Here is a 13,280-nt window from a genome sequence, read left to right as displayed (position 1 = left end):
CTTATGCCCTTGCCTTATGCCTTATGCCCATGCCTTATGTCTTATGCTCATGCCTTATGTCTTATGCTCATGCCTTATGCCCATCTCTTATGCCTTATGCCCATGCCTTATGTCTTATGCGTATGTCTTATGCCCATGCTTTATGCCTTATGCCCATGCCTTATGCCTTATGTGCATGCTTTATGTGTTATATTCATGCCTTATGCCCATGCCTTATGTGTTATGTTCATGCCTTATGCCTTATGCCCATGCCTTATGCCCATGCCTTATGTGTTATGTTTATGCCTTATGCCCATGTCTTATGACAATCTCTTATGCCCATGCCTTATATCTTATGCTTATGCCTTATGCCATGCTTTATGCCCTATGTCCATGCCTTATGCCTTATGCCCATGCCTTATGTGTTATGTTCATGCCTTATGCCTTATGCCCATGCCTTATGCCCATGCCTTATGTGTTATGTTTATGCCTTATGCCTTATGCCCATGCCTTATGACAATCTCTTATGCCCATGCCTTATATCTTATGCTTATGCCTTATGCCATGCTTTATGCCCTATGTCCATGCCTTATGCCTTATGTTCATGCCTTATGTGTTATGTTCATGCATTATGGCTTATGCCAATCTCTTATGCCTTATGCCCATGCCGTATGTCTTATGCTTATGCCTTATGCCATGCTTTATGCCTTATGCCCATGCCTTATGTCTTATGCTCATGCCTTATGTGTTATGTTCATGCATTATGCCTTATGCCCATCTCTTATGCCATATGCCCATGCCTTATGTCTTATGCTTATGCCTTATGCCCATGCCTTATGTGTTATGTTCATGCTTTATGCCTTATGCCCATGCCTTATGCCTTATGCGCATGCCTTATGTGTTATGCCCATGCCTTATGCCTTATGCCCATGTCTTATGTGTTATGTTCATGCCTTATGCCTTATGCCCATGTTGAACATATTCAAAAGCCAAGAGAATGAGGATTCACTTCTTACTACACCAACACTATGTTGAAATGGTATGGTGCAGCAGCACCAGCCCTGGTATTATTGAGCTGTTGCCCCTACCAGAAAGCAATTTGGAGTACATGGTTATATGCTTTCTCTAGGCCCACAAAGTACAAGTAGACTGTACTGTACTGGTGAAATCCCATGATGCTTCCAATATTTTATTTATTTATTTATTACATTTGTTCATTTGTTTAGTAGCTGCGGTGGTACGGCGGTAGCATTGTTACCTCACAGCAAGAGGTTATCCCATTTGATTATTGGCGTGGCTTGGGAGTACCTTCTGTGTGGAGTCTGCATGTCCTCTCTGCTGTTGGGTAGCGTTCGAAAGACATACGTGAGTAAATGGGCCTGTCTTCATCGAAGGTTGTGCATCGAGCTGGCAACTCGGCATTTCGTAAAAATCTACTGCCAATCATTAGCGGACCGGAGTTCCGCTGTGGCGACCTCTTACCGGGAAAAAGCCGAAAAGATGAACAACAACAACATTTGTTCATTTGTTTACCGGGTTATGTCCGACTGGGCCAAAAACCTGTTTTCAGCAGAGACCGGGGGAGAAAAGCTCCACATACAGTCATAAAGCATACATCAATAATAATACTTTTTAAAACAGTATTTAGATCATAATATGTACATTCTAGACACTACACAAAGTCTCTAGTGAAGGACAAGCAATTGTTAAACTAATACAGAAGTATAAAGTATAAAGACAGTGTGTAACAGTATCAATTCAGAGACAGTATGTGTCTGTGTCAACAGTGAATCAATGACATGGTTAAAAGTTATTTCTGATGTGAGTACAGTATTAGTCAGCAGAGATAGCAGATTGATGGAGGGAGTGTAGTAGAGGTTAGAGTAGAGGTTACGGTATGCTACAGGGTGGTAGGAAGAAAAAAAAAGTCCTGAGCATAGCAGGAGCAGATCCAGTGTTTGGTAAGGTAGTTCATTAGGAGCTGTTTGAATTTATGGTGGTTAGTATATTGTGTAGTGGGTTGTGGAAGGGAATTCCTTAATTTGGCAATTTTGTGGGAGTAAAGGGAGTTACCATGGTAATTGTGGGTGCAGGATACCTTTAGCATAAGCTTGGAGGAGGATCTGCGGGAATGGGTATTAGTATTGGATTGGACAAGGTTAGAGAGACCAGGCCAGTCACTGGGTTGGTATATAATTTTATGGGCCATGACCATGAGGGATAAAAGATTAGGGAGTTCTAGCCAATTAAGTTTGTAGTGTACAGAGCAGTGATGAGTCCTGTATGGCTGACTGGTGGAAAACTTGTCGATTTTGTTGTAGCAGGATTCTAGGTTACTGAGCTCAGTCATACATAGGTTTATGAATATTTGAGATCCATATAGGAGGGTAGAAAGCAGGTGTGAATGAGTGGTGACTAGCCTGGCACTCTGATTAAGGTAGGGTATAGCTCTATATAGAGTGCCAAGTTTGGTGTGGACTTTTTTGATAGAGAAATATGTTTGCGAAATTTTAGATTCTCGTCAGTTGTGATGTCTAGATGTCTGGTGTGGTTAGTGGGTTCAAATTTGGTTCTGTTAGCAGACAAGATTGAGAGATGGGACTGACTAGGTTTGGATATTTTTTTTCTGAAGACTATAATATTAGTCTTGATTGGGTTGAGAATGAGTTGGTGCTTTTATGTAGCTAGTTTGAATGGTATGAAAAGTTAGGGGGTTTGTGTTATCTGTGGTAGGAGTGGGAAGGCTAAGAGGCTGGGTGTTCTGGGAGCTCCCTAGCGTAGTTACTGACTTGATAAAGTGGGAGTTGAATTGAGTAGCTATAGGGTCACTGTTGTTGGGGGTGTTAGCCTCTGGTTGGGGAAAGACTGGAGCAAAGAAGGCAGTTTATGTTCTGCCAGAATCTGTGGAGATTGTTTAGGGGCTTTTCTTGACTGGTTTGGAAGTAGGTTTGTTTGACTTTTTGGATTTGTTTCTTAGCTAAATTCAGAAGTTATTTATATTCTAAGAGATTGGATGCATATTTGGTAATCTGGTAGGTTGCCCAAGCTCTATCTCTACATTTAAGGAGTAGTTTGCTGTTATTTGATAGCCAAGTTAGTTGTTTGGCTTTTTGATGTACATTTCTAGTGGGAGCAAGGTTATTAAGTATGCTAAGGTAGGTGTTGTTGAAATATTGGACAGCTAGGTCTTGTTGGAGGTGCTTAAGTGGTGTCCAATAACATTGTTGAAGCAATAGGTTGAAGGTAGAGGGGAGAAAATGTTTGTGCTATGGATGTATTTGTAGGAGATGTTGCTTTCAATTTGTATGCATTTTCTATAAAAGAAGGTTGGAGAGTGGTCACTAAGGGAGTCTGGCAGACATCCAATTAGGTAGTGTAGGTTGGGCCTATTAGTCAGAATCCAATCAAGTGTAGACTGTTTGTTGGAGTGTTTGTCTGTGCGAGTTTGACAAGTGATGGTTTGAGTGAAACAGAACAGGTTTATGAAGTTTGAGGGAGTTCTGGATGAGCAGGATTGCCAGTCTAGATTAAAGTCGCCAAGGACTATAGTTTCTTGGCTGAAGTTTGTAGATGCCAAGGATAATGGAGTTTCTATGGTAAGAAGGTTACTTCCTGGAGGGATATTGGTGGTGATGATAATTATGTATTTATTGGGGTCGAGGCGAGTTGCTAAAATTTCACAGCTGGGTAGGTACAGTTAAGTTGTTTAAGTTTGAGGGTGTCTTTAAACATGATGGCAACTTCACTGCCTCTTTTTTTTAGTCTGTCTTGTCTTATGATGTTATAGCTGGATGCAATAACTTCATTATCATTAATGTGTGGTTTTAGCCAGGTTTCGGTTATCACGGCTATGTCAGGTGAGTAGGTGGCGAGTGTTGCATGGAATTCATTAGTTTTGTTTGTGAGGCTCCAAAGACTGAAATTGGTAAAGAGTAGAACAGTGGAAGAGGTTTTTGGGAGAGGGGGTAGGGGTGGGAGTGAGAAACAAATTGGGCAGGAGATGTTGGGAGAGCTGGGTGGGAGGATTGTTAGTAAGGTGATATGTTGTTGTTTGGGCCTGGGTTAGGGTGGATGTCAGCTTGGAGTTTAATTTGTGCTAAGAAGTGTAATAGAAGATATCTTAGTTTGTTTATCATGCAATGAAAAAAGATAATCCACTGTTCTGTGGCCAGAACAGTATTTACGTTGCTTTATCTGAATAAGAGACTCAGTTATTGGATGATATCTCCTTTCCAGTATGTTGGCATAGGATTTGCACAGGAGGCTGATGAATGTGCTGTCTCTGTCATTCGAATCTTACTTGATCCAACAGCCCTTGCATTACTAACAACAAGTCTGGAAGAGAGGACTCTCTGTGTAGTACATTTCCCAGTCTTTATTTACTTTGCATATTTTTCTTTTTATTTATTTATTTATTTATTTATTTTTATTTTTTCTCCATCTTTTTAACCTCGCACTGATCATCAAGCATCCCCAAGCCAACTAGAGGCCATTCATTCCCTGGTGCTGAGAATCTCCTCTAGGTTCACTAGGGTAAGAACTGTTTGGGTGAACTGTCATTCAGACAATCTTGACAGTTGCTTGTGTCCACATCATCATTTCTACTAACTAACCTAGTATTTTCCTCTGGGTGGACTTACAAGTGGCCTGGATCACCATGGAAACCCACAATGTCTTTCACATTGCATGTGCATGGTTCCATGCATTTGCACATTGAAGTCTTCCTCCAAATTGTGGCTTAGTGGCTAAAACACACACCCCAGATTACTAACTTGCCCCCTTCCTCCAAAGGGCTACTAAACCTGCAGCTCTATCCACCTCCAGAATAGGCACCCTCCCCCATCTTCCCTTTCAGATTCATCAAACACCTGAGCTGCTAGTTGAATTCAGGTTGCCTGGGCCATAGTCAAGGTTTTATCTGTTTTTGCCACCATGTTGGCAATATTTACCTTGTGTCTTTCATTTTCTATAGGCCTTATGTCTTATTTTTTTCTGTATAGCCGTCACCTATCTATTGTACATTTCCCTGTTGCTTTCTATTCCATTACTCTTATAAACAAACGTACTGTTTTGAAATAAGATACTTCATGCTACATAGTGCTATTCTTACCCCTTCCCCCCTTACTCTGTTTTCTCCAGGAAGGTGTGAAACAAAAACCAAATATTCACTGATGACCTGTCTTCTAGAGAACTCACTCATAACAAAGCCTTCATGGCTTATTCACAGTTATCCTTACCAGCTTATCTTGTAGTTTCATGTTTCTCTATTTCCTTTGTTTTCTTTATTAGGATCCTCACACTCAATTTGTCACAGACTGTGGTGGCCTCATCTGCCTTATATTTATTATTTATTTTACATATGTTGACCAGGTTTGTCCAGCTGAGCTGATAGCCCTTTTTCAGTGCAGGCCTGGGGAGAAAAGCTCCACAAAATTACAATAAAATTGTCCATGAACATAGTATTATAAACAAAGCATTAACATTTTCAAGTTAGTACAGTAAAGGCATAAAAGGTAAATACAGAGTTTAAGTTGACCTTTAACTTAAGATATGTGCAGAGACAGTATGTAAGTATAGCCAATGTAGATACAGTTAGTGAGGATCATACATGCAGTCTATAAGTAGAAATATTTTTTAAATTGAGCAATGGGTTATTACCTAGTTAAGATGACTAAGAGAGGATCATACATGTAGTATATAAGCAGGGATATTTTTAAGACTGAGCAATGGGTTACTAGCTAGATAAGCTGAACGGAGAGACCTGACACAATACAGAAATAAAACAAAGGGGGCAGACAGTAAGCTACATAGGAGAGGAGACAGTTTATGGTGGGTGAGTACAGAGGCATGTCCAGCAGCTTTTAGGTAGTCTTTGGTGACAGATTTAAATTCTTTATGTTGTTTGAGTGTTCTAATTTCCAATTGGAGTTTGTTCCAAGAAATGGTAGGGTAGTAGCTGTAGAGGATTTGACCAATTTTGCTCTTAGGTTTAGAGATTTGTAATAAGTCTTGGTATGAGCTACGGAGAGTTATAAACTTATTCTTTAGATACTATACCTTCTCCTTCTTCAATGTCTATTAAAACTTTTCTGAGTACTAATCTATTTACATAATTTCCCCTTTTCAAAATTTTTATTGCATTTTCTTCACTTCTATCAGACTTGACTCCCAATCAATGTCATCTTTTCTTTGTCAGCAACTATTTCCTATATTCTCTTCTTGCCTACAGTTTGTCTCCAGTTCTCTCATAATTTATTTATTTTTATTTTATGTTTGTTTACTGAAAAAGTCCAAATAGGACAGAGCCTATTTTCAGGGAGAAATGCACCAGATGCATATATTTGGAATGTGGGTGGACTCCAGAGCACCCGGAGAAAACCCATGCAAAAACAGTGAGGACATGCAGACTCCACACAGAAAGTAACTCAGCCAAGAATTGAATGGGAGAACCTCTTGGTGTGAGCTGACACCGCTAACAACTGCACCACTGTAGCATCATCAGTTGTTTCCTTCCTCCATTCCTGGTTCTTGTAATGTCTTCCTACAGTATTCCATAATGTCCTTTTCTATTCATTCTTGTACATTTCCTTATTATAATCCCTCTTCCTGTTTTCATTTTTCTAGTTACTAACTTCTTTGCCTTTTCCCATTGATACAGTTGAGTATGTTTTCCCCATTATCTCAACTTTTTTTGCTGTTATCTGCACAAACGAATTTCATACCTTTTTGCCAGCAGTTGTTTCCTAGATCCTACTATTACTTATGCTACTCTGCTCCTTCTCCTCTGCATTTTCTCAAGCTTTATCTTTACATTTATTGCTTCCCCTCCTTTATCTTTATTTTCCCTATACCTTGCATCCACCTAGCTTTCAGCATACTGTATAGTGTGACCCACTATTCCACTCCATTTCAGTGCTTATTCTGCTCCCTTCCAGTCATTCACTTCCTTTACCATTTCCTTAATCTTATCCCTAATTTTCTGACCCCCCCCAATGATATTCATTCCTTCTCTATCCCATTCTCTTCCTTTTATATCCTTCAACTACCATTTCAGAACCACAATGAGCATAGTAAGAGATACAGCTTCCCTTAATTACCACTTCCATTACCTTTATCAGTCTTTCCTTCATACCAAGAAACCTTTCCAAATGGTACACTTTCATGTTCCTGACCATAACAATAGTAAACCCTCCCTCTTTATTATGTACACAACAGTGCCAACACTCAATAACAATTAAAATAATGACTATTAAAATAACAACAGTGTAGTGGACTCATTTCTGATGTAAAAATATATGTAGACTTACAATCAGCTTACCAGTTAACAATATAATCCCTCACAATTACTTTATAGAAAATCAAGCAACAATTGCTATAGAAGGATGAGAAAACAAACTTTACCTGCACAAAATAATTCAATATCCACTCATTGTTCTTGTCTCTATTGAGCAGTTATCACATCCCATTTAATAAAATATACTACCATAACCATCACAATATGCTCGGTCTAAAAATGGTTTGTAGCATAACAATGAGATCTCTTAATATTCTGAAGCAAAATAAATACCTGTTAATTCTAAAATATGTGTCATCTAAAATCTATAGTTAAACAAACCAGATATATCCAAGCCTTATTGTAGAAATACAAATACCAGCAAATTATTTCTAAAATGTAAAGATGTTCACCCTAACCCTGGATCTGCCATACACAATACTGTCTTCACTTATCCAAATATGCCTTTCTGCAGTAGCCCTCTTCGAATTAAAAAAAAAAAAAAGTTATATAAATGCTTGTAGTATTCAAAATAAAATACCAGACCTGCACAGCTAGGTATCTCTGTACATCTCTGTATATACACCCGACATAATTGCAATAATCTCAATAAGAGAAAAAAAAATCACACGCAAAAGAAGAAGAAGTAATACTGGAGCCTGGCTACCAAATATTCCATAATGATTTTAGTAGTAAAAGAGATGGTGGTGTAGCCATTTTACATCAAAGAAAAAAATTAACTTTGCCATGTAGCCCACACAAATACCAAACATCAGTAACAGTGAAATCCCAGTAGCTGCATGTAAAATTAACACACAAAAATCAATATGTATAATAATGCTGTATACCCCTTCTAGTGCAGACAGTTCAGCCTCTTAAGACACAGTAGTATTCTGGTAACTACAAATATATATTTTCAAACAATAACCATGGGTTACCTTAATATTCATTGTTTAAGATTATTCTTTAGGCTTTCACCTTGTACAAAACCACAATGACAGATAATGTTACTGGAAAAGAAAGTATCTTTGACAGGATAGTAACAACAGACCTCAGCAAAATTAGCCATGTAAGAATTATGCCAGACATCATGGCATGGATATTTATCAAAATCATAAAAAACATCTAGTATAAAATAGTCAGAAATACAATTGGCTACAATAAGGATACACTCTTGACTATCCTTAAGAAAGCAACTGGGAACCATTACAACACTATTTTAAATAATGCAATAAATTGCTTCTAAAAAACTTCCTGCCCTTTGTAAACTCCTTGACACCTTATTGTATGAGAAGGGTTAAATCAAAACCTGCACCATGGCTTATACCAGAAATAAATAGGCTACAGTAAAAAAGAAGTAAATCATGGTAATCTGGCATTTAGAAAAAAAAAAACACCAATTCAACATACACAACAGTTTTGTAACTTGTGAAAACTAAAAATACCACCTTACAGGCTAAGCAAAACTACTATATGGGAATATCACAGTAAAACTCCATAACGGGTTTGGTAACCATCAATAAAGTATACAACCTGGTAAAAAAATTCCAATCCTGACCATTCACAGATGAAACAGACTACAACATAGCATACCAATACGCCAGAAAGAGAAATAAACATAATCACTACCATCTGCTTGCACAATTCTTACCACAAAAAAAAAAAAAAAAAAAAAAAAGGTTTCACTTCCTGTCTTCCAGCTGATTACATACTGGGAGAATATAATAAAATAGCTGCAGAAGCTCTTGCATGCCCAATATCTTTAATTATAAATGTCCTTCTTCAAGAAGAAGCTATAGTCCCCAAACTCTGTAAAAAATCCTACATTATTCCCTTGTATAAAAATGGCATATCTCTTGAACTAGTAAACTACAGACCTGCAGCAATGCTGGTCTCCTCTATTCAAAAGATCTGAAAAAGTATACTCTTCTACATTTGATTAACTATATAACAAAGAATAAGCTACCTTCCACAGTGCAGCATTGATTTAGGTGGGGCCATAGTATAGAAATAGCATTGATAAATTTCATAAACTATATTTGTGAAAGATAAAATCACAATGAAATTGTTGCATCCATATTTTCAAACTTAACCAAAGCACTTGACATACTTTCACATCCCATACTATTACTTAGATTCAAGGAGCTAGGGACACACCAACAATAATTGGCTTAAAACCTACCTCAGCCTCTGAGCCCAGAATAAATGCTGAGCTGATAAGCTGTCATCTCCTCAGCAAATAACAGAAGATACGCCACAAGGCTCAGTACTAGGACATTTACTCTTTAATTAATATGTTTTAAATAAAATGCGAATGAACTCTCATCTAGCAAATCTAATCCAGTATGCAAATGACTCAGCACTAATATGTACAGCCCTTTCAATAAGGCAGCATAAAGCTGACCTACTGCATTCCTTCACAACAATTGTAAATGGCTCGAACAATCTAAACTACTCCTAAAATTAAATCAATGGCATTTTTACCTCCAACTACTAGAATTCAGCTAATACAAAAAAAAAAAAAAAAAAAAAACAAGACTACTGGAAATAATAATCAACAATAAGTTAAGCTTCAGTCATTGAGTCAGCATATCCAACATGGCATTTAAAAAATATCCATAAAGTAGGACTTGCTTATTAAATCAAATCTTTCCTAACAGAACATGAATACAAAAGCAGAGCTCTCTGTCCTAGCCAAAGTGGAACAGTCATCATAAAATTGCGAAGTCTGTAAGTAATCACATTAACTAAACCCATTATTTCTTGCACTCCAGTCAGTTAAGTGTTTGGCAGTACTTAATCTATTAGCCTGCATGCATTCTAAGACAGTCTGTACCACCCTCTATATCCCATACAAATACCCTATCACCAATTAATTGTTAAACTGGCATACATGCTACAGAGAACTGTGAACATTGAACCCAAACTTCATATTCACTCAATAATAGAAACATTATAATGGTGATAGTTAAATATCTCAAAAGGCTTAAATCTACTATACTTACTGACAACTATCTACCTTCCGAATATCTAAAAATTGCTGCAGAAGCAATATCCTATCCAGTATCCATATTACTAAATCAATCCATCTCAGAACAACAAGCCCCTAAAATTTGGAAAGTATCATACATCATCCCTCTACATAAAGGTGGAAACTTGACAGAATTATCAAATTACTGGCCAGTAGCTATAGTATCAGCATTATGTAAAATACATGAGAGGTGCATCCATTCACAAATCTTAAACTACCCAATAACCAACAATCTTTCATCTAAAAATCAGCATAGTTTTCATCCTAATCATAGTACCACCACTGCCCTTGTTAACTTTACTAACATTAACCACCATCACAATAAAGGCAATTTAGTTACCTCCATCTTTCTTAATCTGTCTAAAGCTTTTGATACTGTCTCTCATTCTGAACTCCTAGCTACACTCTTGGAACTTAAACTTAGCCATTCTGCACTTATTTGGTTGGTTGCAGCAATAGTTAACTGGTCACCAACAAGCTGTAAAATGGCAACAAAATCTCTCTTCACTACTACCTGTAACCTTGGGAGTACCACAGGGGATGTATTCTGGGTCCTCTCATTTTTATTATCTTTGCTAACAATCTTCATACTGCCAACCCACATGGCCCCATAGTTCAATATGCGGATGATTCTACCCTGATTAGTGCCACCCCAAAACTACAAAAACTCCCAAGAAATCACACAGCAGTCATCCAATGCAGTGGAATCTTGGCTAAGCACTCCACAACTTATACTTAACCAGCAAAACTCATGATCTTCTATCCAACTAGAGCTGCAGCTCCCACCCACCTTTCAATATATCATCATCAAACCATACAATTATTTCTCCGGTTTCCCAAACAAAATTATTTGGAATGGTCATTGACCATAATATGAAATTCAACATACACATATCACAGAGAATATTAAAAGTTCACATAAAACTAGGAACCCTGTACAGAAATCAGCACTTTCTAAACAAATCTTCAAAGGCCACTATAGCAAGAACCCATCTTATCTCTATGCTACTATAAACCTCACCAGTGCTCACAAATATAAAGAACTCTGACTTAACAAAACTCAAAAATTGCTATAATAAAATGCAAAGTTTACTACAGAATCAAATTTCAGATCCCATCATTGGCTTTAAAACAACTATCTTGGTTCGAGCTGCCAAATCTACTTGCTTATAATCAACTCACCCATCGAATACAAAATCAGCCAGAACAAACACCAGTACTTCAAAATCTACTAATACACTACTCCATTAACAGGATTTTGCATTACATTAGCAAATCCTTCTTAAATATGTACAAACCTAACAACGCAGTTGGAGTTTCACTTTACTCAAACTGCATAGCCAACACTTGGAATTCCCTGCCATTAAATATCAGAACAGCTACTAACACTTTCAACTTTTAAAAACTTTTCAAATCATACCTATCTGAATCTTGGACCTGCTCTTCCACAAACCCGGGTTAGGAAATAGATGTCTTAAGGCAGATAAAAGAACACAACCAGTTATTTTTGTATTTGAATTATATACCCTTCTAAGGATATATATATATACTTAACTTGCTTGTTTTTTTATTTACATTCACAGTACTGCTATTCTTTTTATTCCTACCTAGACTATATGATTGTTTTAGTGAAATATATAACATTTATTTTTCATTTTGTGCTTGTATCTGAGACTGAATCAACATTTGTGTCTGTACGTTGTATATGTATAAGTTCATAGGTTCATAGGTGTCTACTAGGCTAATGGCCCTGGGGCCTTTACAAGCCTAGCCATAGGATTACCCTGGCATCGTGCCACCCGACCTTAGTTCCCAGTGCCTCTGTCGAGTAGAGCCACTGGAGTTATCCCCGGGATGAATTTTCTATTTCCCATCCACTCATCAAGATTTCTCTTAAATAGGGTCACAAGGTGCTCTGCTTAACATGTATGGGAAGTCTATTCCATAGCATGGGCAATCTCTGGGTTATGAACCCGTCCATCCAGTACGTTCTGTTGATTGTGGTACTGAGAGTGAGGTCTCTGGAGCATGTGGTGTGGAGGGATTGGGATTTCTTAAGATGTAGCATTTCTAACAGAGCTGAGTCAAACATGGCTTTCTAAGTCAAACAGAGATCGCCTCTAAATAGATGATATGAGATAGAGAATAGTTGGAGTTTTCTGAGTCTGTCCATATATGACATGTGTTTAAGGCCTAGGATCCTCTTTGTGAGGTACTTTTATGGCCTCTCCAGTTGTTGCAGGTGTCTAGTGAGATACATGCCAAATGGGGCATTGTACTCATTGGCCTAATGAGGGAAGAGTAGAGGGAGACAATGACTTATTTCTTCCTGGATGCAAAACCCTTAGTAATGAGATGTGCCACATAGAAGGACTTTCTGACTACAGTGGCAATGTGGTGATCAAAAGAGTGGTTGTTGTCAACCTGTGTTCCCAGATCTCTTATAATGCCTTCTGTGTTCAGTGGACTACCATTGATGTGGTAATTCATGGGAACTGGGTTTTTCCCAAAGGGGATGACGACACATTTTTTGGCATTGAGCTTTAGGCTATGGTTCTGACACCAGTCGTTGGTCTCAGTGTGACCATTCTGTAGGATGTCAACATCACTTGGAGAGTTAATAATAACTCCCAACTTGCAATTGTCTGCAAACTTTGTCAGTCAGAGTCCCTTCATGGCCTGGAGTTCAGAGAAGTAGATACCAAACAGGAGAGGACCCAGGATGATCCCTGTGGGACTCCACTTGTGACTAGTCAGCAGTCTGACTTGGAGTCAGCTACTTTCACATTGTGGGTTTTATCTGTGAGCCAATTTGCAACCCACCTTTTGATATAGGGGTTGATGCCTAGCTTAGTGAGTTTTTCTATGATTCTGGAGTGGGGAATGTTATCAATGGCCTTGGCCAGATCAAGGTAGGCTGTATGAACCACCTTGCCTTCATCCACAGCTCTGGTGACTGACTCATAGAAGTCGACCAAGTTGAGCAAGCATGATCTA

This window comes from Protopterus annectens, chromosome 5.part0, assembly GCF_019279795.1.
Source record: "Protopterus annectens isolate FY-2018-M chromosome 5.part0, PAN1.0, whole genome shotgun sequence".
NCBI classification, from domain to species: domain Eukaryota; kingdom Metazoa; phylum Chordata; order Ceratodontiformes; family Protopteridae; genus Protopterus; species Protopterus annectens.
The sequence above is the reverse complement of the archived record's forward strand: the minus strand, read 5'-3'. Positions refer to the sequence as shown.